Below are 26,217 nucleotides of genomic sequence, written 5' to 3' on the forward strand. Positions count from 1 at the left end.
GAGGGACTCTTACTGTCCTTGTGGAACGGGGGGAAACTGAGGCCCCAGGAGGGTGGCAGACTTGCCTGAGCTGTGTGTGTAGAAGCCATGTTTGGGTCCAGACTATCAACTGCTACCCTGCTCTGCCCCACACTGGGCGCCTGGTCTCCCCCAGGGCAGGGAAATCCTGGGGCAAGCAAGGTGCTAACTAACCAGAACCAGATCAGGGAGCGTGGTGTGGGGGCTGCCGTGAGCGAGCAGGCAGGGTGAGGTCTCAGGTGAGATGGGAATGGGCAGGTGATGGCCATGTGGGTGACCTGGATGATTCTAGTCCCCCAGCAGGAGTCAAGCTTGAGGATGGGGATTGTGGTGGGGGGGACTCCAGTGCTGAGAGGGTGGGGAGCTCATGAGCCTTCCCGTGTCATGAACGGCCATGGGACCATGTCCCCCTTATTTCCATCCACGCTGTCATTTGTCAAAAGCGTACCGTGCTCTTGTTTAAGATCATCTGGAATCACGGATCCTCATGACCCTGAGTGGTAGATGTTCAGAGATGAGTCTTTATTAAGAAGTTTGCCTTCAGATAGCTCCCATTTTGTGGTGCCTTTCTGGTTAGCCCCTATGTATTGATCTAAGAATTAGTACAGTATGAAAAGCCCTTCCGCCCAAAGGGGTGAAGGTACCTCTGCTTTTCCTGCCACCCCTGGAGGAGCCCCACAGGCCCTTCCCTCCACCAGGTCCCAGGCCATGGCAGATGGAACGAATGGCAGGCTGTAGTCACCCAGAAGGTCTGGAACTCAGGTTAGCTTTGTGGTAAATGTGATGATGGATGGAAAGTTCCAGAATATTTGAACCCAGAGGGAATAAACAGAAGGGGCAGCATCCATAGAACCCTGGTGGGGACCCGTGGTTACAATTGTGTTTTCATGGTCTGCCCCCCGACCCCCCCCCCCCCCCCCGGCCAGGAATCGTCACGTGATGTCTGCCTAGAGCCAGCAGGACCCTGCTTTTTCTGAGGAGTCTTTAGCTCCTATTTTAATATCCTCTTCAACCCAGGAGTCAGTTTTTTTCAAGTACTTAATGTTTTTCCTTTTCTGTTTTTCCCTCTTTCGTCCCCTTTATGGAAGCACTGGGGCTCCGTACAGGCTGCAGGAATGCCTCCCGTGTTTTTCAGTATTCCTTGGATACTCTCACGGCAGTTGTATTTTCTCCAGGACAGGAAGTTGGCTGTGGGTCGATTAAATTCAGCTCATTGATGATGTTGCGCTTTGCAGTAGGTGCCATATGTGCCGGCTGTGGGACTATCGGATTTCGGGAGCTGGGCTCACATTGCCCCACACGACTGCGGGGACCGTCCTTCTCTCCGGATTACCGCTGACCGTGTCTTCAACATGATAATCAGATCTTTTTGTCACTTCACAGTTTGGTCAGCGTAAAAATCCTCTTTAGCGTGTGTTCAGCGTTTCAGGTCCTGGTTTCTGACACTCAGCTGCCGCTCTTTGTGGGTCGTCTGGATTCTATGCTGTGCATAAGCGATTCTTTTCACTGGCTGAAAGCCCCGTTTCTGGACCGTTGGTCTTCGGTGTGATGGTGCTACTGCTGGTTCTGTCGCCATCCAATCTGAAGCGTTTCCTTCTCGGCCCTCTTAAGGAGCCCTTTCTCCTTGGTTTGGGGTCAGTAACGGAGGACACGCCCGCTGGAGTCACCTGGGGAGTGTCAGGAGTGTGTGCAGGGCTGGTTCTCATGGACTCCGCTCCTGGGGCCACCGGAGACTCTTGGCCCATCCTTCAGCTCTCCTCTTCCCACGGCCCGGTTTTCACTGAGACGTTTTGACGTGTGTGTTTTTGCGTCTGTTGTTACCCAGATTTTGTTGCGTGGGTATATCCCACGAGTGGGTTTTGCAGTCTTGTGTGCATATGGTTTTCATTGTGTATGTTTAATGCTTTCATCTGGGGATGACTGTGGGGTACGGTGAGGGTCTGGGCCCCAGCCACCACCCTAGGACTCTCAAAGCCCTCTCTTCTCTGTATTGGGGACACTGCATGATACGGGTCCCGGTGGGTTTCTGTGTCATGTCCTGTGTCACGCCTTGTGTATGCTGACGTCAGCTGTGAGTGGTGTGACTCTGTAACCCTGGCCTCCCCCCACCCCCGCCGTTCATTCACTGATTCCTTCATGCACAGTGGACACAGTTCCTCGGGGGGCCTCTGCTCTTTCCCAAGAACTGAAAATATGATGTGGCCTACAGACTTCTGAGGCCTTCCTGGGTTTGTGGAGTAAGTCCAGACTTTTCAGCGTAGCGTGGCCTGCCTGGGAGACTGGCTGTCTGGCCTTTGAGTAGTTTTAGTTCCAGCCTGCTCTTCCCTGCATCCCCAGCCAGTCCCTAAGGTTCCATCGTGGTCCCTGAGGTGATGCGCATTTGGACCTCCGCTCCCTTGCTTTTGCTGGCTCCTGCTTGGTGGGCCTCTCCTCACAAGGCCTTAAGGCTAAATATCCCCCTTCCCTGCTGCATCTGTCTCTCTCTCACACACACACAGTGAGCCTCGGCGTCCCGGTGTCTCAGTTCTGGTTGCTCCGGGCAGAACTCCGTGGTCACCGGCATCAGTGCTGAGACCCGGCGCAGGTAGGATCCTTACTTTTCTTGTGAAGGTAAGGGAGGTCTTGGCATACCTCTGAACGCCAGCAGGTTTAGACTATGACCTGTCAGGGTTAAAACTATCGCAAAGGTCCCTCCTCTAGAGAGTCACTTGGTCTGCAGCTGGGACCTCTGCCTCTCTAAATTTAAAAACATCTTAAAGTGACTGCCCAGCTGAGACGGAAAAGCACCAGGTTAGAGTGACCCCCCCCCCCCAACCCCCCATTGGAATATGTGTCTCAGTTATCATTCCGGACATGATATTTCTAAGCTTTTGGTATGCCTAAATCCATATTACAAGAATAACAAGTGCTTTTGTAACAATTCTAAGTGCTACAGACACGAAGAGGGTGAGACATGAGTCTCTCTTCTCCCAGGGTCTAGACCATGCCCGTGACCTTGACTGACCTTGACTTGTAGGGCCGATTCCATTGGGCTGCGGTGGATTCTGCTGACCTATACCGCTCAGGTTTCTGTGTCTGTGTGTTCCCAAGTGGCGTGTAGGTAGAGTTGTGTTTTTTCTTTATCAGCTTTGGGGGAGCAAGGTCACTTTTTGCCACATCAAACTATTGGAATGGAGGGGTTTTTTTGACTGCTTCAGACCTGTCTTGCGGGTACCAGGCGGGAATCAAAAAGACTGTGTCTGTTTTACTGCGGGGTGTTTCCAGATAGACATTTACTCAGAAGCATCCTGAGACAAAGTAGGCTACTGTATACATGAGCTCCCTCTCTCTCTCCCTCTCTCTCTCTCTCTCTCTCTCTCTCTCGCTTACTCTCTCCCTTTAAAGATTTTATTTATTTATTTGAGAGAGAGCACGAGATGGGGGAGGGGCAGCGGGAGGAGGACAAGCAGACTCCCCACTGAGCTGGGAGCCTAACACGGGGTTTCGATCCCTGGACCCCAAGATTGTGACCAGAGCCCAGGGCAGACGCTTCAGTGATGGAGACACCCAGGCGCCCTGTGACCTCCATCTTTTTAAAAAAAATCTTACTTATTTTTGGGGCGCCTGGGTGGCTCAGTTGTTGAGCATCTGCCTTCGGCTCAGGTCATGATCCCAGGACTCTGGGATAGAGCCCCATATCGGGCTCCCTGCTCGGCGGGAAGCCTGCTTCTCCCTCTCCTACTCCCCTGCTTGTATTCCCTCTCTCACTGTCTCTCTCTCTCTCTCTCTCTCTCTCTGTCAAATAAATAAACAAAATCTTTAAAAAAAAAAACTTATTTATTTTTAATTGTAAAAAAACCCACATAATATGAAATTTGCCATCTCGATGGTTTTTAAGTGCGCCGTTCCATCGTGTAAAGTGTATGCACATTATTGTGCAATGTCCTACAACTTTTTTTGTCTTGCAAAACCGAAACTTACCCATCAAACCACCTCTCCTCATTCCTCCCTCCCCTCCAGCCCCTGGTAATCACCTTTCTGCTTTCCGACCCTGTGATCTCTGTGATGAACGTGACTGTTTTAGCTCCCTTCTGTGGGTAGAATCGTGCAGTGTTTGTCCTCTTGGGACTGGCTTCTTTCACCCAGCATAGTGTCTCAGGGTGCGTCGTGCAAGAGCAAGTGACAGGATCCCCTTCCTTTCAAGGCAGGATAATATCCCATTGGGAGGATAGACCCTGTGTTCTTGATGCATTGTCTACGCACAGATGCGGTTGCGCTTCTTGGCTCTTGCGAATGGCGCTGTTATGAACGGGAGTGTGCAGATATCTTTTGAGACCCTGCTTCAACGATGGTTTTGGATGTACGTACGGAGAGGTGGACTCGCTGGGTCATGTTGGCGGTTCCGTTGTTAATTTCTCGAGGCACCGCCACACCGTGTGCACAAAGCTTGCACCTTTTTACATTCCTGGCTACAGGGCACGAGGGTTCCAGCTCCACGGGGTCCCCCACAACTGCTGGGTCCTGTCAGTTTGGTAACAGCCCCCTGAAGGCAGGTGCGGTGATACCTCCTTGTGGTTTTGATTTGCATCAGTGAGTGTTGATGGTGAGTGTCTTTTCGCGCTTGTTGGCTCATCTGCTCCTTCTAAATGGCATTTATTTACTTAGATTTCCCATAAAGGGTTTTCAGCAACCCTTTTTCTTTACTCTATAGGTACCAACACAGCTTGGGGTTAAAAACAAAGACGCTAGTGAATTGTCCTAGGTGTCCGGGCTTCTCTCCCATTGCACACTTGCTGGGGGAACTTAGCGTTACTCCCAGAAAGCCACCTCCCTCCCCTTGCAGATTGTTTAAAGAACCCATATAACGGAAGTCCACTGGGAGGAAGAACATGTGAAACACCCACATCGCCCTGGGGACCTGGAATCTGAGACTCGAAGCTGCCCAGGGCCTGTGAAAGCCGTCTGGTCATTGTCAGGTCTGCTTGTGTACGCACGGTCCGTGCTTACCGTGGTAGACTCGGAAAATGCAGCCTGCAGAAGAAATTAAAAGTCACCTGACAAGGGTAGGGGCATCTGGGTGGCTCAGTCATTAAGCATCTGCCTTCGGCTCAGGTCATGATCCCAGGGTTTTAGGATCAGGCCCCGCATTGGGTTCCCTGCTCAGCAGGGAACCTGCTTCTCCCTCTCCCACTCCTCCTGCTTGTGTTCCCGCTCTCGCGGTCTCTCTCTGTCAAATAAATTAAAAAAAAAAAAAAAAGTCACCTGACAGCCTCTAGCTCCATCACTGCTGGGTACATATCACTTGGACATTATTTCAGAAATGGGTCATTCACACTCAGTCCTGCAAACCTGCTTTTTCACTCAGCAGTGGTGGGGACGGGCTGGCTGGCCCCACTGACGTCCCCTGCACACGCTGGGTGACATCACCGTCCAGGCGTGAGGTGGCCCAGGCGTGAGGTGGCGCGCTGTCTTCCCCGGGGGCATCGTTGGCGGAACCTCTTCACGCCCCCGCGTTGCCTGAAAGCAGGAGCTCACCCACCCCTGCCTGCTCAAGCCAGTCTTGCGGGCAAGACTTCAGCAAGCGTCCCCAGCGACATCGACACCCTCGCTCGGCAGGAACAGCGCAGTGCTCCCTCTGTTCTGAATTCAAGCCAGCCAAGTGTTCCCCACCACCTCTCATGGGGCAGCACAGCCTAGAGGCCATTCCCACTTCGGGGGAAGAAATACACGTTTCGGGCCCTCTGGAATGGACGGTGAATGCTTTCTCTCACTTCCCTCCGCCCTGCTCCCTTTTCCGAAGCCTGGATTTGGGGGGGCCTATGGGTAGTACCGCCCACATGGAATGGGAGCCCCTTGGCGAAGTGATTTTCTGGGTCCAGCTTGACAGGTGTGGCTGGGAAACTTTGCCTGAACCTCCGAGAAGGAATGTTTTCCTTTATTGTGGGTCAGCACCTCACCAGCCATGGGGAAACTAGATGAGAGATCCGTGAGCGCGGGGAACCTGACCCCACGTGCTCTCCTGGTGAGGTACTGTGCTGGGCAGAGTGGGTGGGGTGCCTCACCCTGTGGACACGGGGCTCTGGGCTAACAGCGACCTGCAGTCCTGACTTTGAGGGACTTGCCCTTTCGGTGCTCAGGGAAACCAGGGGCTCCCGCTCTTGCTGGCATGGACGAGCTTCCCTAGCTCAGAAATAAAGAAGGGATTCATTTCTGGGCATGGCTTCTCGGGCTCCTTGCTGCTTCCTCCCTCCCCGTGGCAGCCCCTGTGTTCACTGGGTGGTGTTGGGGTGCTTTTTGGCCGAAGAGTGGGAGGAGGGAGGGAATTAGGTGGATCCGAGCCAGTCGGTTGTGCCCACCCCGGAGGGGGATATGGTTCATACCACAGCAGGCCTGCCCGGCTGGGACGCGTGGCAATTCGTAATGGGGATAATCATAAAACTTACCCTGATTACAGGCGCGTGTGACATGCGTCTGGCACACATCTTGGCCTTGCCTCTGGGCGCAGGCCGAGCGTGGCCCAGCCAGCAGCCGCCTTGCGCTTTGCAGGGTTTGGGGCCTGGACAGGTGAGGGCTGGGCGTGCGGGGCAGAAATAGAACTGTCACAGCCGTGAGGAGCCTTGGGAGACCAGACCAAATGTCACGTGGTGTCTTGGATGGGATCCTGGAACCAAAGAAGGACAGTGGAGGGGGAACCAAGGAAATCTGGATAAAGAACGGACTTCAGTTAATGATAATGTGTCTGTGTCCGTTCATCCCCTGGACAAATGTGTCATCCCGGTGTGAGAGGTTAGTAACAGGGAAACTGTATGTCGGGAGGTATATGGCAACTCCTTGTGTTATCTTCACATCTTTTCTATAAATTTGCATCTATTCTAAAATACAGTTTACCTTTAAGAATAGACAGAAGAGTGTCAGGGAAGCGAATGGGTAGTGAGGGTTCCTCGGCATGGCTCTTGGCCGGGCTGGCCCTCTGCGGGCACATCTGCGTTATGAGGCCCCACCACAGCTGGTTTTGGGGTTCGGGTGGCCTGCCAGCCCTGGCCAGCGCTACCAGGCGCCCCCTGCCAGGAGACGCCCTGGCCAGAAACAGCCCTTCTCTACAAAGCCAAGTGCAGTGGGCTCGGTCCACTCCGGGTCAGGCTGTGGCTGGACTCTTTCCTTCAGCACGTTCTTTGTTCTCTCCTGGCCCAGACATTTAGAGGTGAGCCGCTCTCCTGGCCAATGAGGGAGGCTTCCAAACACAGACACAGATCATCTTTTTGCCAGGTGAATTTGAGAAAGGGGGCAGGGCCGTCGAGACAATGGGCCCATTTATAAGCTGCTCTGACATTCAGAGTCCAGAGCGTCCGGCTTCAGAGCGGGGTGGCAGGTGTTGGGGTGGCAGCCCCGCTAATCCTGTTAGCAACAGGAGGCTGATGCATAGACAACAGGATGAGATTGTCTCCTCTGGAGATGGCCGATTAAAGTGTGTACAGAATGCACTGGGGTGCTTGGAGGCCTCTGTTCCCTTGATGTTTCCAGTTTATACACTGAGTCGTGGCACAGGGATCGAACAGTGTCACACGCTGAACACTGGGAAGGCCACCAAGGGCACACATGCACACACTTACGGGCTCAGAATCTCAGGCAAGAAGCCTTTCTTACAGGACCCGACTTGAGAGCATGTAGACCAACGCTGGTCTCGGGCTGCACCTGCCATCTCCCAGCCCGGAGCTTCTCAGAAATCAGCCTGGGATCTTCTTAAAATGCAGATTTGGGCACCAGAGGTCTGGGGGGGCGGGAGAGGGGACTCCGTGATCCCTCAGGGTTTCCATCTGGGCTGATGGTAGTGGTGCCCCCTGGGAGGAGAGGGCTCCTGTTTGACAACTTGTCAGAAGTTTTGTTAGAAGGATGAATTTGGAGTTAAGCCTGAGCCTGAGTAAAGGGAGGAGATTGTGCTAGAAAGTGCTAGAAAGAGACGAGGAGGTGGCAGGTGGGAGGAGAAGGAGAGCAGGGAGTGGCCAAAGTGGACCGTGTGTGCACACATGTGTGCGCACATGGGATTCTGTCCTGTGAGCACCGAGGTGGCTCTGACTGTGGATCTGGCATTGTTCTAAGCACTCCACACCTTTGAGTCACCCCCCTCAGCAGCCCTGCCAGGTGGACACCGCTTTTGACCCTTTTCAGAGAGGAAGGAGGTTTTCCTACCTGCTCAGGCCCTGCAGGCAGGCGGGGGTGGGAACCCAGTCCTGAAGCCTGGGCAGTCCTGAGTCTGCGCCTCAGCCCTGGGACGGGGGGTGGGGGGCACAGATGGCGTTCCCAGCTGGTAGGTTCACACTCACGTGCATTGAACCAGAGCTCATGGGCCCTGTGCTAGGGAGCGCCAGCCACCTGTGGGCCTCTGGGGTCCACCCTTCTCCTGTGCCCTGAGGACTCATGTGAGGTGACCCAGAGCCAGGGTGACCCCTTCTATAGGGTCCTGACCACACCGGGGACCCCCTTGTGGCTGGCCAGGCTCTCCAGAAGGTCCTTCCCCTGGCCTCCCTTTGCCTCTCAAACCCGGGTCCGTGTGTCTCCGTCCCCAGCCGAAACTCATGGCACATTTCGGTTAAAAACCACAACATTCCTGGTACCATCATGGGGGAAGCTGGCGCAGATTCCTACGTGCCTATACCATACATTAGAGAGAACACATTTTCTGGTCCCTTCCCAGGAGGAACAGGCTCTGCGGTTTGTGGAGGATTTTCCCAGGGAAGGCCTGGGTTTTAGGGGGTTGGACTTCCAGAGTTCTTATTCCTTTGTGTGCCTTCCTGCCTTTCAGAATGTTGCCTGGTCATTGGACGGGGATCCGGAGGGAGAGCGGGGTGGCTGCCGCCGCCCCGGGACTCACGGTTGGCGGGGGGTTGCTCTGCTGCCGCCAGTTTGGCCCCCCTCCGAGGATCCCTTCATAGTGTGTGTTTCTTCAGGCCATCTGGAGAGGGCTTCGTTCACTCAGCCACTATTTGGGAGCCTGCTACAACGAGGGTGTGCAGTGTCGAGCACAATGCAGAGTACCAGGCCTCCCCTCCCCCTCACCCCGTGGGCTCAGGGACCAGATGCTCTCTGCTTGTGCCCCCCCCCCAACCTCCGTGGCCTTGCTGGCGTGCCCTCAGGCTGTTTGTGCCCACTGACCAGAGCAGGAGCTCTGGCTGGGCTGGTTCCCTGCCGCAGACGTCATGTCTCTCTTCTGCAAGCCTGCGTAGAAAGTTCCTTTGTTCGGCAATATTGGCATGCTTGAATCAATGCTGTGGCCAAACAGGATGTGGGCTGGGTGACTCCCATGAGGCTCGCAGCCGGGGGTGGTTCTTGTTTTCAGTTGTCTTAAGAGGTAACACCCACCACTGCCACCACCGCTCCCACCAGGCACAGGGCACTTCGGGGCCCTGGAGGAGAGCCCCCGGCCTGATGGGGGGCCTGAACTCTGCAGGCCCTCTGACCCCACCTTTAACTGCAGGGAAGGGAGTCGGGGAAGAGGTGGGGGTGGATTCTGAGTCATCATCTAGCCCCTGAGGAGAAGGCTTCCAGGTAAAGTTTGGAAACCTTGGAACTTGGTTTGCTAGGAGCGGAGACAAGGATTTCCAAGTGGGCCCTGCTTCTCCGTGGAAGCTGGTCTGTTTTGTTTGTGGGGCAGGGTGAACGGGAGGCAGCTGCAGTGTGAGGGTGCCTTTCCTCGCTCTTCCCTGAGGTGCCAGCAGGCCAGCCATGGGGTCCCCTAAATCTTGAGTCAATACAAAGAACACGTTGCGGATGAACAGAAAAATCACAAAAGCGACGAACGCCTGGAGAGATTTGTATAGTCACTACCCAGGCTGAGAAGTGGAACTTCAGCTTTGAGTTCCTGCCTCCCCCGCCCCCAGTGCCCATGTCCTCTCACCGTACCCCCAGTGTATTTTACCCAGTCTAGCATAAGCATTTAAGTAGCCCCTAACTTGAACTTGGTGATTTTTCCCCTGCTCTTTACAGTTTCTTCACATAGCCAGTAAATTTGGGTCCTTAAGCATTGTCCATCGTTTTTCATGCTTGCGACGTGCATGTACATGGAAGCCTGGGCTTTCTGGTCTGTGGGTGGCCCACCCTGACAACGGGTCCCCACCTGATGTTCACACCCTTGCATAATCCCTCCCCCTGCCTGGCATCCCACTTCTGATAGGGATCGCCCACTGATGGACGTCCCTTCATGGTTGGGTTACATAGGATTACAGCTTCCTTCTTGATGACAGTCTCTGTCTCGTGCTTGCTCAGCAAGCACGATGCCGTCCCCAGAGTCCCACTTGGCAAGGACCTGAGGCCTGTGGTCCCGTAGCCAGCAAGGGCCTGAAAGCTGCCAGTAAGTATGGAGCCTTCGGATGGCTCAGGTCTTGACTGTAGCCTGAAGTAGAGGACCCAGCCAAGCCCATCTGGATCCCCGACCCATAGAAACCGTGAAATAGGCATGTCACGTGTGGTTACATGTTCCGCAGCACGGGGAGCCCGGTGCGTGATCTTCCGAGAGTTCCTTTCTGGCCACACAGCGTGTTCCTGAGGTTCACCTGTGTGGACGGGGTGTCGCTGTAGTTCATTGACTTTTACTAATATGTAGTTTCCCTGTACGCTTGCACCCCTGTTTACTTCCTCCCTCTGCCCTCAGGTCTGGAGCTTGTTCACAGCCCTTGCTGTTGGCGGCTGCCTCGGGGAGCCTGTCACGGGGGGCTCTGCACCCCCACCCCCGCTCCCTGTGGTTGGACTTTTCATTTTGGGAAGAGGGAGGTCTGATGGAAGGGAGAGGCTGTCTGATTTGTTCTAATTTATGCTTTCTTCTAGACGAATCACTCTAACCTAATGTTTATCCGCTTTCCCCCGGGGCTTCCAAGGTGAAGGTTCTTTCCTAGTTTTTAACTCCTTCTCCTTACTGAATTGGAGGATTTCTTTGAATTTTCTGGAAAATGAACCTTTCTTGCTTGGAGTGCTGCAGGTTTCCCCCTTGGCCGCTTGGCAACGCAGACTTTCATGGTGCCCATAAGTCACATGCTGAATCCTGTCGCTGGGGGGCCCATTTGCAGAATTACTTTCGAGGGTTCCAGTTCTGGCCGGTTGAGGTCCAGTCTTTGGGTGGCCGTGGCTGTCCCTGTGAAATTAGGCTCCTGTTTACCGTAATTATTACTCCCTGTGGCGAGTCTGGCCGCTGGGTCTCCTGTGGGCCGCCCCCTGGCCTGGGAGTACTTTCTGCTGGAGGGGCTGGCGTCCACTTCTCAGTTTGGAGAAATCGGTGAGTCAGCGCTGGACCTGGGGCTCGGGGACGCGCCCGCCAGCCGCTCTCAGTCTGCATTTGGCTCTGCGCTCTGGAGGTGATTGCTGACGGAATGCGGGTCTGGGGAGACTGTGCCCACATGTTTAGAGCAAGTGCATTCCTAGAGAAAGTTAAAATTAGAAAAAGCGTCTCCATTTCCTGCCATTCAGTGGCAGTTGGCTCGTGTTTGTTTGTACAAGGATTTTTCTGGTAACCGTCTGTAGTCGGTTTCTGGTGGAATGTGAGGTGAAGTCATGATTTTCGGGATGGAGGTGATCGGTTTCCATGGCGATCTTTGTTGTTGGAGAGTGACTGCTTTGTTGTGAGTTCTTGCAGATTATGCGGGAATGGAAAAATATTATTGAAACAACCCTTTCCTCTAGCCAGCAAGAATGTTTCATCATTTTTTTTTTTTAATTCTTTAGTGGGAAGTTACCATCTTTGTTAGTGAAGTCCAGGAGGAGTGGACCACAGTGGGCTTAGCGGCTGATCGCCCCTCCTCCTCCCTGGGAGGCTGCCCCCACCCCTCCCTAGAGGTGAGGCGCCTCCCTTGTACAGCCTGGCTAGTTTTAGCAAATAGGAACACACGACACCTAGGTACATTTGACTGTCTGGGACATATCTACACTAATACAATTATTTGTCCTGCATTTGAAGTTCAAATTTAACTGGGTGTCCTGTATTTTCCCTGGAGACCCAATGCCCACCTCGGCCCCGGCTGTTCTTTGCGGTCCTTGTGCTGGGTCTTGCGTGGTGCCCAGGCCTCTGGGCGGGCTGGCTTGTGGCACTTGGGGACACCTGTGGCTTCCCCAGTTTTGTGCCGTGCGGTGCACGGACAGTCCCTGGTGCCAGCACAGGGCTGGCTTCTGTCGGCACCGCACCGAGGGAAGGAGCTCACCCATGCTGGCCGGCCTAGAAGTGCCTTCCTTTAATGGAAGTGTGTTGCCAGGAGCTGAAGTCACAGGCTTTGGGGGAAAGGTGGGTAGGCGCTGGGCCTTGGGCAGGGAGGGGGCTGAGGAGGCATTCCCTGCAGCAGGAGGTGGGATGTGTGTGCAGGAGTTTTGGGCTCGTGTGGCTGACCTGCTCGGTGAAGGGAGTTGGCAGTGGGTACTAGGAGGCTGGAGGTGGACTAGGGCCAAATGGGAGAGAGCCTTGAAATGGCTCAGGAAAGCTAGGCCCCAGGCCCCAGGGCGGGTGAACAGGGGAAGAGCAGATGAAGCAGCAGGTGGGAGGGTAGCTTTGGTGGAAGAAGAGGGCAGCTGGGACCCCCTGGGAGCTGATGAGTTGCTCCAGAAGCAGACTGCAGGTGGCAGGAACGTTCAGGCGACAGGTGCTAATAACGGAACGTCTTACCAAGTGCTAGGTGCAGTCTTGGGTCTGGGACACAGTGGTTAGCTAGACAGGTGGGTTCCTGCCTCCACCGGCGGAGCGGGTTAGTTTGTTCTGGGCACAGATGCTGACCCCTCCGGGGGCTTCCATAGGGCCATCTGAGCGAGCACCTGCTGTGTCCAGGCGTCCCAGCTGCACGGATGAAATCCCAGCCTTCCCAGAGCGATTTCTTATAGTAGAAGAGAAAGGAAATAAAACCATCAACAGAATGTCAGGAGTGAGAAGTGAAGTTGGCCGTGGGATTAGGGGCTGAAAGTGTGCTGGATTGGATGGGATATGGGAGGCTGAATAATCCCCCCCACCCCCAAGATATTCCCATCTTAGTCCTAGACTGTGAATGTTTCTTTATATGGAAAAAGGGCTTTGCAGGTATGAGTCATTTCAGGAGAGATGATCCTGGATTATCCTAAACATGGTGTAATGACAGGTGTCACTTTAAGAGCGAAGCAGAGGGATCTGACCTCAGGGAGTGCCTTGTGAGGAGGGAGACAGGGGTGGTGGGCTTCAAGGATGAAGGAGGGTCCACAAGCCAGGAGCACAGGTGGCCACTAGAACCTAAAAAAGTTGGGGAAGGGGATTCTCTCCTTAGAGCCTCCAGAAGGAACCAGACCTGCCAGGGCCTTGACTTTAAAGTGTGTTTCAGATTTCTGGCCTCCAGGCTGTAAGAGAATGAGCTGGTGTTTTGGGCCACCAGGTTCCTGTGAGGGGTTGAGGATAGACATTGAGCAGAGCCCCGAATGCAGGGGGACCGAAGGCCATAGCTCCTGGCGCCTTCAGAAGACTGTGGTGGGCTTCCTTGCTGACGAGTGGCCTGTGTCCGTGGGACCTGAACTGGGTCCAGGCCCAGCGTCGGGTCAGGAACTCCTTTCGCGTCCCAAGCTCGGATGGCCTTGGCCTTCAGCCTGGACATGAGCTATGGCAGACGTGTTTATTTTGAATGTAAAATGTCAGTTGGAGTGTGAATACCCTTTGCTTTTCTCCAGTTTAGGAGAGTGTGAATGTATCTCCTTATTATGATGATTTTGGAAAGAGAGCTTCTGTGAGCAAGCAGGGAGCTAGAGAGGGAGGGAGATTGTTAAGCAGGCTCTATGCTTGGCACAGAGCCCGCCACGGGACTCTATCCCACACCCCCGGGATCATGACTGGAGACGAAATCAAGAGTCATATGCCACTCAGGCGCCAATGTATCTAACTAACGGAACAAAGTATTGCCTTGGCTTTCTAAATTGAGAATTTCTGACACTTAGAATAGCCCACTGGCTTGGACCAGAGCTGGCGGCATGTGCTCATTCCTATCACCCAGCTGTGTCTGTGCCTTGGCCAAAAGGCCCAGTGCTCACCGGCCAGTTTCACATTTGTGAATCCATCTGTTCTGGTTTGCCCTCTGAATGCAGAGCCTGATGTAAGGACTTGGGTTCTGGTGTGGGCAGGGAGCTGGTCCCTGGAAGCAGGAGCGGGGAGTCAGGAGCCGAGGGCGGGGAAGACAGGCGCAGGGTGAGTTTCTGAGCTCAGGATCACCGTCACGCTGGGGCTCCCTCGTGCCAGGGACTGTCCTGAGGAGCCATGTGAATATGCTATGGATTTGTCCCTCTGGAGGGTAGGAGGCTGGGGCGCTGACCCCAGGGCCGGCCTGGGGAGTATGTGGTGACTGTTCCTGGGGAACAAGAAAGGCCGCAATTTCAGCCCCATCCAGCAACGGCTGAGATAGCCAGCAAGGTCTGGCGTAATGACTGCCCACCATCAGTGTGGCAGACAGTGTTCTGAGGATGGTCGGAGAAGGTTCAGACCTGCGTGACCATGAAGGCGCACAAAGACAACGGGCTGTCCACCCGTGGGGGACTCAGCGTCCCCCATGCACCTGGCGTCCTCCCTGGGCACCTGCTGGCCGGCGCCTTCGAACGGCCTAGAGCCCCCACATCCCGTTCTGTGCTCAGGCAAGCATTCTGTCCCTCATTGTCTTCCGTTTCCAGGCTTGAGTTTCCATGCTTGCTTTACTCTTCCTTCCAGTTCCAGAAGGCAGGACCTGAGTTTCTGACTTCCCTGGCTGTCCCCTCTCTGCTTGACGAGCAGCAGAGGCCCAGTGAGGGTTTGTGAGATGATGACAGAGTGGCCCGTTGACACTCTAACCTCCTGTCCCCCGACCCGAATGGGCCGTGGCCATGGAAGCTCGGGCTGTGTAGTTAGTCATTCACCTTCTGTGCTTCGTTTTTGGTTGCTTATGATGAAGGCAAGCCTAAGTAAGCATCCAGAGTCATTCATCATTCGGAGAGACGGGTCGGGGCAGATGGCTTTATTGGGAAGGGAGAGATGGCAGACAGAACCCACCTTTCAGGGCCCATAATAACCACCTGGCCTGCTGCATTCTGCCCAGGACCCGATTCCATGCGTCCACATTGTAGCTGGGAGCTGAGGGGACCCAGGAGGAGGGGGAGTCCCCCAGCCCTGCAGCTGTCCATGGAAATGTTTCCCAAAGTGCACACCAATCCAGTGGCGTTTTGAGTTTGCAAGGTTCTCATAACTTTTTTTTTTTTTTTTTTAAGATTGCAATTTTTAAAACATCTTGGTTAAAAAGTAGGATATTCCCTGAGGTTGGGGACTGCTTTGCGTTTCTGGGTAACATTGTGCTTATCTCACCAAAGAGATTTAGGAGCTGCAGATTCGTTTTGGATAAATATTTAAAAATACAGAATGGCCCCCTTATTACTTTATTCAGGTCTCGGGCTTCAGAAAGTGTGTGTCCCAGCGACTCTGTTTCTGACCCAGTTTCTGTATATGCTTTGCAGGTATGGCATGTTCTCTGACAGAGGGGGTGGGGAGTGGTCTGTGATACGGAGCCAGATGAATGAATAATGAATCATTTCATGCTCTTAGAAAGTAAGCATTCTTCCCTTTGCTCTGCCGCTCTGGCTGGGTTTTCTAAACAGCGAATAGTACCACACAGTCCAGCAGCAAGGCTGCTGGGGTGGAGGGGGGCATTCCCCCCACCGAATAGCCCTTTAACAAAGCTCATGGTGGGGGTGGGGGGCTTCCCAAGGCCTTAGTTGGAGATGAGTCAGGCATGAAAGGGAACTGGAATCAGTTGAAAAAGCTGACCCCGGAGGCTCCAGCTGTGGGTCTCCCTCTCTTGCCTCTTGAACTGTTGCCCAGGTGACAGGTTGCCAGGGTGAAAATTTGACCCCAGGAAGGAGCATCTGAGAGGTCACATGGCTGGCGGCCCTGGCTGGGGTGGAGCCAACAGAGTGGAGGAAAGGAGGGCACCCCGAGGGAGGAGGTGTCTGTGGGGTAACGAAAGCAGCCAGCACTCATGCCCAGGCGGGGTGACTCGCCACCCTGCCCACCACTGAGAAGAGCATTCATCACAGCGTTCAGAGAGAGCCAGGACTCCAGTCCCTGTCCTAACAGGGTCTGAGTCTTCTACCCACCAAGTCGTCTGAAATAGTTTCAGCCTTCTCAGCATTTGTTGGCGAGGGTGGCGGGGGTGTTGGGGAGAGCTTTTGACTTTGTACCGTCTCCCAAGACTCACACCTGAACTCCTTTTGCCTGGTGCAGGCAGGATGTTTAATTTCCTCCTCCTTCAAAAGCCTTGGGAGGTTTTATAATTTATGTCTCGGAAGAAGGAACGAAGGAAGGAAGGGTGACATTGGGGCCCAGTCTGACATCTTATGTTCTCACTCAGAGACCTCGGTCTCAGGGCAACCTGCTTTTGTCTTCTCTGCTTACTTCACATTTGACCGTTACTCCGTGTGTCAGTCATGGGTGCTGGTCCGGCTCCCTGCCTGGTGACCCCGGCTGTCCACTTCCTGACCTCAGATCAGGGTCAAAAATGTCCGGTCTCTGTTGTCTCGTCTCAGATATGGGCACAGCGATACCTGCTTGCCCACCTCCCAGCGTCACTGTGGGAAACAGCCAAAAGGCCAGGTAGGAAAGTACAGCATCAACCATCATACATTGTACCAGTGGTTCTCAAAGTGTGGTCCAGGGACCAGGAGCATCACCATCGCCTGGGAGCAAGGGAGAAGAGCGGGCTCTCAGGCTGGCCTCGGGGCGCGGGGGTGGTGGTGGTGGAGCCCGCCGGCTGTGACTGTGAGGCCTCCATGAGTCCCACCCGTGCGGGGATCACGACCACCTGCCGCCACTGTTAGCAGTTAAGTTCTCAACCTTGTGTTTCTTCCCCCAGGCATTTTGTGGGGCTTCTATGCAGTTGGCATTAAGTATGTGGTCTTTCACGTTCCAAAGCAGAAAAAGAAAAGTCTAATTGAATAGACTCTTGCATGGTATGGAGAGCCCGGTTTTACATTGAGGACGCCAAGGCCCAGACTTAAGTTAGGCCTTTTAACCAAGGCCCCCCAGCTCGTGAAGGGCAAAGCTGAAATGCAAACCCACAGAATTCCTCCGTTCACCTGGCTGCGTCCTGCTGCGTGGCCCACTCGTCCTGCCCACAGGTTCCTGCCTGGAGCCATCACCCATTTTATCCATGGGCAAAGTTAGAATCAAAAAGAATCAAAAGCCAGGATGACGCCCATGGACAGCCCTCCTTCATTGTCCAGACACTGGACTTAAACTTCCTATCTCGCTGGGGAAGCCCAGGCTCGAGATCCGGGTCAGATTGCGAATGTCCTTAAGTGACCACCCAGCTAGTTAGAAAAGTTACTCAAATCCTGGAAGAAGAATAATGGTCCTTTTTTTTTTTTTTTTTTTAAGATTTTATTTATTCATTTGGGGTGGGAGGAGCAGAGGGAGAGGGATAAGCAGACTCCCTGCTGAGCCCGACCAGGGGCTCCATCCCACAACCCTGAGATCCTGACCTGAGCTGAAGTCAAGAGTCAGAGGCCCAACCCACTGAGCCCCCCAGGCGCCCAAAGACTTTGCTTTTTTTAAATGCCAAAAGCCATGTCCGAGAATCTTCCGTGGGGTGGAGGTCTCTTCTGAGTGTGAGTCTGACAGCGCCGCCTCCTGATTTCCTCCTTGAAGTCAATGAACAACACAGAGATGCTGGCAGAGGCGTCTGTGTCCAGCTGGTTAATTTTTCCTCGAAGGTTCAACGTTGTCTCCTTTGGCAATCCATTCTTAAGCAATTCGCCTCAGTCGAGTCTGCAAAATGGTCCACTGGATTGCTGTGGAAGCCACTCCTGTCTCACGCGTGGCCGTTTGTTTCTGCGATAATTAAATGCATACAGTTTTCCAGAACAGGGCCCACCAGCTGCGGCCAGACAGGGTAGAGACCCAGAGGAGGAGGAGAAGCCCCGTCTGGCCACAGGTGTGGGGAGTCTGTGTGTCTGAGACAGCAAGGGGACGGGTAGCACCGAGTCCTTCTGTCACATGCACAGACACCTGAGCCTCCACGCAGGGAGGAAGGCCAGCCGGCCAGCTGCACACAGTCCTGATGACCACCGGCTCGGCTTGCTCCTGAGTCGGGGGCCCCATAGGAGCCCACAGGCCGGAATGGAGTGGATGGAGAGACACATACATAAATCAGTGCGGTTTCTGGTTGTTTGTCTCAATCCCCCCTTTCCCTTTGTGCTTTAATACTCAGTACGGGTTTCCTGCAGGAGCGGGGAAAGGAACCCATGTTCTGTAAATCACATATCCTGTAAAATTCCAAATGCTGTGTAACTAGGGGAACTATCGGGACCAGCTCTGCATTCTGGGTAAGAAAATGTCACCACCTAAGTCAGGTGAGATTTCAGACACTTCCCCTTGGCGGTATTCATCCCCCACTTGCCTGAATAGGCTTCCCGTTCATGGTGTTGTATGTGTGGATTTTGATAACGTTGGACGTAAAGGCCATTGCCAGTCTACCAAAGTGTTTACATATTTATATATTTTAGTTTTATTAATTGGTGCTCTTAAAAGGGACTGATTTCCTCTGATAACAATGAAGAACGTGGGCTGAAGTCAGGCCAGGAGATCCCACTTTGTTCTTTTTTTTTTTTTTTTTTAATTATATTTTATTGTATTTTTTTCAGTGTTCCAAGATTCATTGTTTATGCACCACACCCAGTGCTCCATGCAATATGTGCCCTCCGTAATACCCACCATTGGGCTCACTTATCCCCCCCAACCACCTCCCCTCCAAAACCCTCAGTTTGTTCGTCCACAGTCTCTCAAGCTTCGTTTCCCCCTCGGATGGCCCGTATGTGCAGTGGAATATTACGCAGCCATCAGAAAGGATGAATGCCCAATTTTTGTCACCCACTTTGTTCTGAGGCTCATGGTGCTCAGCTGCTCTTGGAGGCAGGGGCGTGCCTCCCTGGCTGAGGTCAGGGATAGCAGCTCTAGATAGCCGTGTGAGCTGACCGAATTTGTCTTTGGGGCCATTATCTGACTGGGTTTCGAGCCATGATGCCCGTTTTCTTCTTTCTCTCCTCCGTGCCTCCTCTCGGCACGGCTGGCGTTTAAGCAGGCGCCTCTGGATACATGCCCACTTCTTTTTGCCCTGAGCCAGCCATGGCCTGGCCCTTTTTGCCCCATTGTATAAGTAAGGCTCGTACAGAAATGGTCAGCAGACTCTCCCGGTGGAAGGTGAGACGGAATGTTTCCAGCTCTGTACACGCGATAGGCATGGCTCTTCACCACAACCTGACTTACGGACACTGTAATTTGAATTTCTTGTAATATTCATGTCCCAGAATACTCTTCCTTTCATCTTCCACCCCCACTATTTTTTTAAAAATACAAAAACATTCTTTGTTCCTGGGTGGTACAAAGACCGATGACGCCCTAGATTTGGCCCGGCCTAAGTTTGCCTCCGGTGGAGGACAAGAATTTGTCTGGTTCTACTTTCTGCTCTCAGTCTACTACTCTGGTGCCTTGCAGCATAAGGCGTAGGGATGAGGGAGAACCCGTTCCTGCCATGGAGAGACTTCAGAGATTGGCTGACATGGGGTACGAGCGATCCTCTGGCTGATGGAGCCATACATGTCCATTGTGGTGGCTTGGAAACCTTAAAAAAACCCTCTCATTCCCACAGCAGCCCCTGAGATGGTCAGGATCTTGAGAATTCCTTTTCTGATTTGCAGATACAGCACAATGGTTTCCTAGGGCTGCCTTAGCGAAGGACTCGCTGGGTGTCGTGAGCACCAGGAATGTGTTGTCTCATGGTGTGGAGGCTGGAAGTCTAAGACGGAGCATCGGCAAGGCTGGTTCTTTCTGAGGCTATGAGGGAGCATCTCCTCTGTGAGTCTCTCCTGCTTTTAGTGATTTGCTGGCTTCTTGTGACATTCACTCCAATCTCTGTCTTCGTTCTCATGTGGCGTACCTCCGTGTGTGTGTGTGTGTGTGTGTGTGTGTGTGTGTACCTCCAAATTTCCCCCTTTGTAAAGACACCCATCCCATAGGAGCAGGACCCACCCTGAGGACCTCATTTTAATTCCATTACCTCAGTAAAGACCCTATTTCCAAATAAGGTCACATTCTGAGGTCCTGGGGGTTAGGGCAGGACTCTAACGTAAGAATTTGGGGGAGCATAGTTCCATGTATTAACAGGGATGTGGAAAGCCTGGTTGAGTGTCTTGTTGGTGACTGTCCTGCAGTGAGAACGTAGCTGTCACCTCTGTCTTTGTATGAATATAGTTTCCCGTCAAAATGTCATGAGCCTCTTACTGTTTATGCCCCCAGATTTCCAGACCTCAGGTAGGGTAAACTCTCCATATCTGTGTCTTCAGCTGAGACTGGAAGCTGGTAAAACAGCTACTGGCAGACAGACAGGGAACATTGGGCTGTGGGTGAAGACACGGCATGTTCAGAGACTCCCAAAGACAACAGAATTTTGTGTTCTCCGCATTGCTTTTTGACAGTTTGGTGGTTCTTGTCCACTTTGTCCAATGATAGCACTGATGTTTCATGACACAAAATCAGGGAGTTGGGCATCTTCTAGACTTGGGACTTGATGCCAACTTGATGATCCCACATGAAGTCCTGTGGTTTCTTCTGGGGACCTTGGGGACTGGGGAGCCCCCACAGGTGTATGGCCACTCTCTGGGGACAGCAGTGCTCTTGGTCCAGAGATCATGCCCGCTTGCCTCTCAGGAGCGCTGGTCTTTGTGCAGAAACATAGAGCGTTCGGAGGTCGACCACAGAGCTAGGAGGTTGGAGAGGGACCAGCAGATCCTGTCCATGTAATCCATTCCACCCTGGACCTCACTGGTGGGACCATTCACAACCAGATCCCCTTCCTTCCGGGCGCTCCCAGCACCAAGTTGCCAAAGGGTTCCGTGTGTGTGTGTGTGTGTGTGTGTGTGTGTGTGTGTGTACTTGTGTGCCCCCGCACTCCCGTACATGCCCAAAGTCCAGCATGACCATCTCTGAGTCAGCTTGTTGGGCAACATTGGGTCCTCCCATGGTAGGTATGAGGTAAGAGTTGACCCAGTCACCCTTAGTCTGGGGAACCTGCCAGAGACTCACGGGATGAAATTAAACCCTCTACCTAACTGATCCTTTGGAAAGAGCAAATGGCAAGCCCCAGAGAGCTTGCAAGGCCCTTCCCTCAAAATGCTAAGTGACTCATCCTTTAAAGCAACAGGGAATACGAGTGTTGTGGTTAGCTCTTCGTAAAGAAAAAACCTGGCAACTTCTTGTGGTTCCGATGACGTAGCGGTCTGCAGTTTCTCAGCAAACCTGTATTTTGTGGCTGCGAGAGAGGCTTTGGGCAGCCTGGGGTGCAGGAGGCCGAGGCAGGGAGCACTTGACGGGGTGGGGGGGTGCTCCTCCAGGGAACTCCGGGCTTGCCGCTTCCCGACCACCTGGCCCAGCGCGGGGGTGCCCTGCACACAGACCAGAGCAGGGGAGTGAGGCCCAGCAGAGCTGGCACCTGGACAGAACGCTGCGAGAGATTCCCACAACCCCAGCCAAGATTTGGGGGAGGGGTGGGGAATAGGAAAGGAGGCACCCCAGTTTTATATAGGCTGGTGTTGTGACAGGAGGGATGACTTCTAACAATCAGAAAAAAAGAAATGCTGTACGTCATGTTCTACTCACTGTGGAACAGATCAGCAAGAGAAGAGATGGGACATAGAAGCCTCCCCAACTCCCTGCTGAGAAGCCACGTCTGCTAATACTGTCACCGCCTCCTGTCCCTTTTCCGCACGTTTCCCCCTTTCTAACATGAGGAGAGCTCTCAAGTGGCATTGATCTTCTGAGTGCCGCGAGTGTCCAGACGAACATTCAAGAGTCCCACGAGTCTTCCTTGGACCCGTGGGTAGCGAGGCAGACACGTCCACGGTCAGCACGCCGGCTGGACGGCAGTATCTTGTTCCCCATGTCTTGAACATCTCGTCCCCAGCCCGCATTTTTCTGTCTCCTTTGGGATCTAAATCTTTTGTCATGTTTGAATAAACATTCTCACATCGTTGCCTTTTGCATAGCATTGGTTGACTTTGATGGAGCTCTTCCCTTTGCGATTTTGGATGTCGCTTGTGCCAAGTTCTGTCTGTCTAGAGATTAACTGTGTCCATGACGCATTTTTCTCTTGGCTTCAGGTTGATTTCTTTTCCTATGTGTACACCTTCCTGTACCTCTGGAGTCCATTTTACTGTTGAAGCCCTGAAGTGGGGTGTCAGGGGGAGCAGTGTCCTGAAAATTAGCCAGCCGCCCCAGCGCTCTTGCCGTCGCATGGGAGATACCCGTTTGGAAGAGGGTCTGCACCTGCTGTCTGTTCTCAGGGGAGGGGGCCGGAACGTTGCAGGCCCCGTGACCCTGATTTGGGGAGGGCATCCAGGATGCAGTTTCAGCCTCACATTTCATCACGTGATTGGGCCAGGAGGCCATCGCTCGGGGGAGTCCTGCCTGGTGACTGTCAGTCCCGCCCCTCCATCACGCCATCCTGGTGTAAGGGATCCTTCGTAGATGGGGGCTGTGTAGCATCCCGTAGGTTGAGTGGGACTGGACGCCGCTCCTGAGTGACCGGGTGTCGTGTGTGGGGAGGAAGCCCCGCTGCTGGCGGGGAGTCTGGGATGCATCTCTGGGGTTCAGCCATGAGATGATTCTGTCGAATGGCCAGGCTCTGTAGCAGAAGTGACTGCAGGTGAGGGGAGACACAGCCCTGGGGGAAGATAGCAAAAGAGCCGATAAAAATAGTAAATAAAATAACAAATAAAAAATAACAAGTAACAGATTAAAAAATGGCAAATAAAAATAGCCTTGTCGCAGACTGTGATACAGGTCTGTGTGAGAGGTTTTCTGGGGGCGCGTGCTTGGGGTCTGCGTCCCTGGAAGGCTAGGGCCAGCCTCTGAGACCCCACAGGAGGCCCTGCCTCCTGTTCTCAGCAGCAGGGAGCGGGGAGGGGGCAGCTTCTCACCCCTGCGTACCGTCTGGGAAGGGAGGGGAGGGGAGGGGAGGGGAAGGGAGGAAAGGAGAGGGTGGGAGGGGTCTCCAGGGTCCGTTCCCGGCCTGGGCCTTCCTTCTGCCAGCCTTGCTCCTGCAGCAGTGATGAAAGGTGCATCTGGGGCCACATCGCAGCGCCCACCACTGTCCCCACCTTACCGTGTGAAGGCTGCTGAGGGCATAGTTCAACCTAGACATGGAAGAGGGAAAGTGCCGTCATGAGGTGTCGCTGACTGAGGCTCTGAATCCCACATTCCCCTTCTGTCTTGCAGCATCTGCCTTCTGTGGACGGGAGGCCAGGTCCTGGGACTTGCACTGTGACGTCAGGAAGCGGGCGGCCTGTTGGAGGTAAGCTGTGCAGCCTGTGGGTGTTGGAGGAGCAGCTGTCCCCACCTGCTGCATGGAGGCCGCTGTGTCAAGGCCAGGGTGCAGGGACCCCTGCAGGGAGATGGGCCCCGTATGCCCACGCGGCAGTTCCTGAGGGAGGAGTCACTTCCAGAAGCTTCTTGGCCTTTTACAGCTCTGTAGACGTCTCCCTCACGGCTCTGTCTTCACATCCTTGTCAGCTCTCAGTTTCCCCAACCAGGGAAGGTCACGTGGCACCAAGGACTTCCCTTTCTGGTGCCACCCAGGGAACATCTGGCTTTACCAGAAGCCAGACGGGCAGCTTGTTCTCTGCCCTGACAGCCGTGGGGCAGAGCCAGGGTTGGCCGTCCCTTTCCTGTTTGCACAGAGGAGTTAGTCTTACAACAGAAGAGGTTATGAGCTCCCAAACAGGGGCCACCAGTGACGACGTGCAGGTTGAGAGAGCTCCGTGTGGCCGTGGTTATGGCTTGCCTACGCCGGGACTCGGGGCAGGCGTCGGGCCTGGGAACACAGTAGCAGACCGGGCATGCTGCTGTAGCCGGGAAAGAGTGAATGGTGTCCTCATAGAACGTCCTCAAGTATTTTCTTGGCTGTTCTTTTTTATTCTTCTTCTTCTTAACTGTTACTGTTAAAGCGCAGTTGACATGCAACGTTATGTTAGTTTCAGGTGTACAGCATGGTGATGGGACAAGTCTGTCCAGGGCTTACTGATCCCAGGATCACTGTGGTCCCCATCTCCTTTCACCCAGAGGTGGGATGTTAGCGGCTCTGGATTCTTTCTCCCTTGGCCAGTGATAGAACAGTCACTGCAGTGGGGCCGTCTATACAGTCTTCTGGGGATGAAGAGCCTTCTGTGCCCTTACCAGGTGAAAGGATCCGGTAGAATTAAATGGATCCTCTGCATACACTGGGTGGAAGAGGCAGTTCACGAGGAGCCGCTGAGAGGCTGCCTCCTTCCCCATCACGTTGGAATAACAAAAACCCTTCCAAGTAAAATGGGGAGCCACTTGGATCGTTCCAGGTTTTTCCTTAAGTCTTCCGCATCCTTTGTTCGACTTGGGATGGATGACTGGATTTTGTTCCAAAGCTCTTCTCTCCCCACCTTTTCTAGCAGGTCTCATTGTTTTCCAGTATCTGCTTTCCGACAGAAAGAATGTTGGGGGTGCCTGCACGTTACACACCTGGGGCCTTTTCAGTAGTGATGTGAGGAATTCGGGAGCTCTGTGGTCCCAGGGTCAGTCCTCCACACTGAGGTCTCAGGACTTAAAATACTTCTGCCCTTGCCTTATAAGTACAGCCCCTTGCCCTGGAGGCTGTGGTCTGTTTGGGTTGCGGGGAAACCCAGTGAAAGGCATCCAGATTCCTCGCATTCTTTTGGCCTGGCACCAGCCGGAATGCCAGGATTTCTGAAATCAGCCAGCAGATATGCGGCTCGGCTCTTTTCTCTAGATAAACTTGACTGACACCAGTGGGTTGTACAACATACTCGCTATCTGACCCCCCACGTGGTCTCCCCTCTGAGTTTCGATTTAGGGTGCAGCTTGGCGAGTGTGGGCCCACCCCTCCCACACGCCAAATAGGCTGGTGGAGGTTCCTGGGGCCTCTGCCCAGGACCCCTCGCCTGCTCCAGCAGTAACCTGAGCTGTATTTATGTGGCTTGCTTTCTCTGGCACTGAACCAGGGTTCTTGGGGGCAGCAAGATGTCTGGGAAGACGAAGCAGGTTGGTAGGATGGGGCCCTCTACCTGGAGGTGACCCAGAGTAGTGCCTCTTGTCTCCATCTTGGCATAAAGGGTTCCTGTGAGCCTGGGAGGCTCACTTTTGCCTGTTCTGGGCGGGAGGGGTGGCAGACGTGCCATCGGGCTGAGATTTTAGGAGAGTAGACGTGTGTCCTGTGTCCTACAGCATTTAGAGAACTCATCGACTGGCTATGGTCAAAAAAAGGCATTGTGATACATGCAGCCAATTTTTGTGGCTTCCCCTCACCCCGCAACCCAGGAATATAAACGCTGTATTCTATGTGCATCTGTAATATTTGAGATCTGATTTATCTCTGGTTCGCTGTGAGGTGGAGCTTCCCGGGGTTTCGGTGGGTATGTCCAGAGTTCTGCCTGATTGTGTGATTTTCCGTGTCATTCCAGCAAGTCTCAGCCTGTTAGCAATCCCCTTGTTACTTCCATCAGAAATCGTTCAGTAAAACACCTGCTCCGAGGCTGCAGCTCAAGATGGTGGACCAAGTGAGGGAGCAGAAATGAGCCCTGCCTTTCTCTTCACTTCAAGACCCGTGTGAATGACTATGTAACCGGCAGATACCATAACTTGGCCTCAGCTCCTCAGGAAGCATGCCAGCCAAGGACAGAGCCCAGTTCCTCCTCCAGGGAAGGCTACAACTCATTCCCATAGTTCTGCCAGTGCCTAGGAAGGCTTCAGCCAACTGCCCTCCCATTTTGTTTGCTCGAGCCCTGAAGGAGGGCCCTGTCCTGTCCATTTTACAGATAAGAGGTGAGGCTCGTTCCCTAAGCCACCCCTTCCTGGCCCACCCCCCCTTATCTGGTCCTGGGAAGATGCACGCCTCATGCAGGCAGGGGTCCCCAGTCCCGTGCTGGCCCAATAAAAACAAATGACAAGCCATGAATGTGAGCCATGTTGCCAATTTTTAGAGGTGACACCAACTTTTTCTCCTAGAACTGTCCATTTACCTAAAAGTCAAGGATACGATTCAAGAATGATTCGATCTTAAATGAAGTTACCCTTTAGCTACCTGGACCCCTCTCCTCTCTCTGGGTAGGGCCCACTCTGGCCAGGCACCCTCGGCCTGGACTATGTGGAGAAACACCAACAGGGTCTTCTTTTCAGGGGCT

The 26,217-nt window shown here is 53.6% G+C and overlaps 1 protein-coding gene across 1 annotated transcript in view; it reads left to right on the forward strand.

The window, feature by feature from the left end:
* LOC111142995 (SH3 domain binding protein 4) overlaps positions 1-26,217 on the forward strand; it is an 80,861-nt gene that overhangs the window by 12,788 nt on the left and 41,856 nt on the right. The window contains exon 2 of the mRNA XM_022496380.1: positions 23,264-23,339. The gene's annotated coding sequence lies outside the window, so the exon portion shown is untranslated. The remainder of the gene's footprint in view (positions 1-23,263; positions 23,340-26,217) is intronic.

Source organism: Enhydra lutris, unplaced genomic scaffold (assembly GCF_002288905.1).
Source record: "Enhydra lutris kenyoni isolate GAN:26980312 unplaced genomic scaffold, ASM228890v2 scaffoldscaffold1, whole genome shotgun sequence".
NCBI lineage: Eukaryota > Metazoa > Chordata > Mammalia > Carnivora > Mustelidae > Enhydra > Enhydra lutris.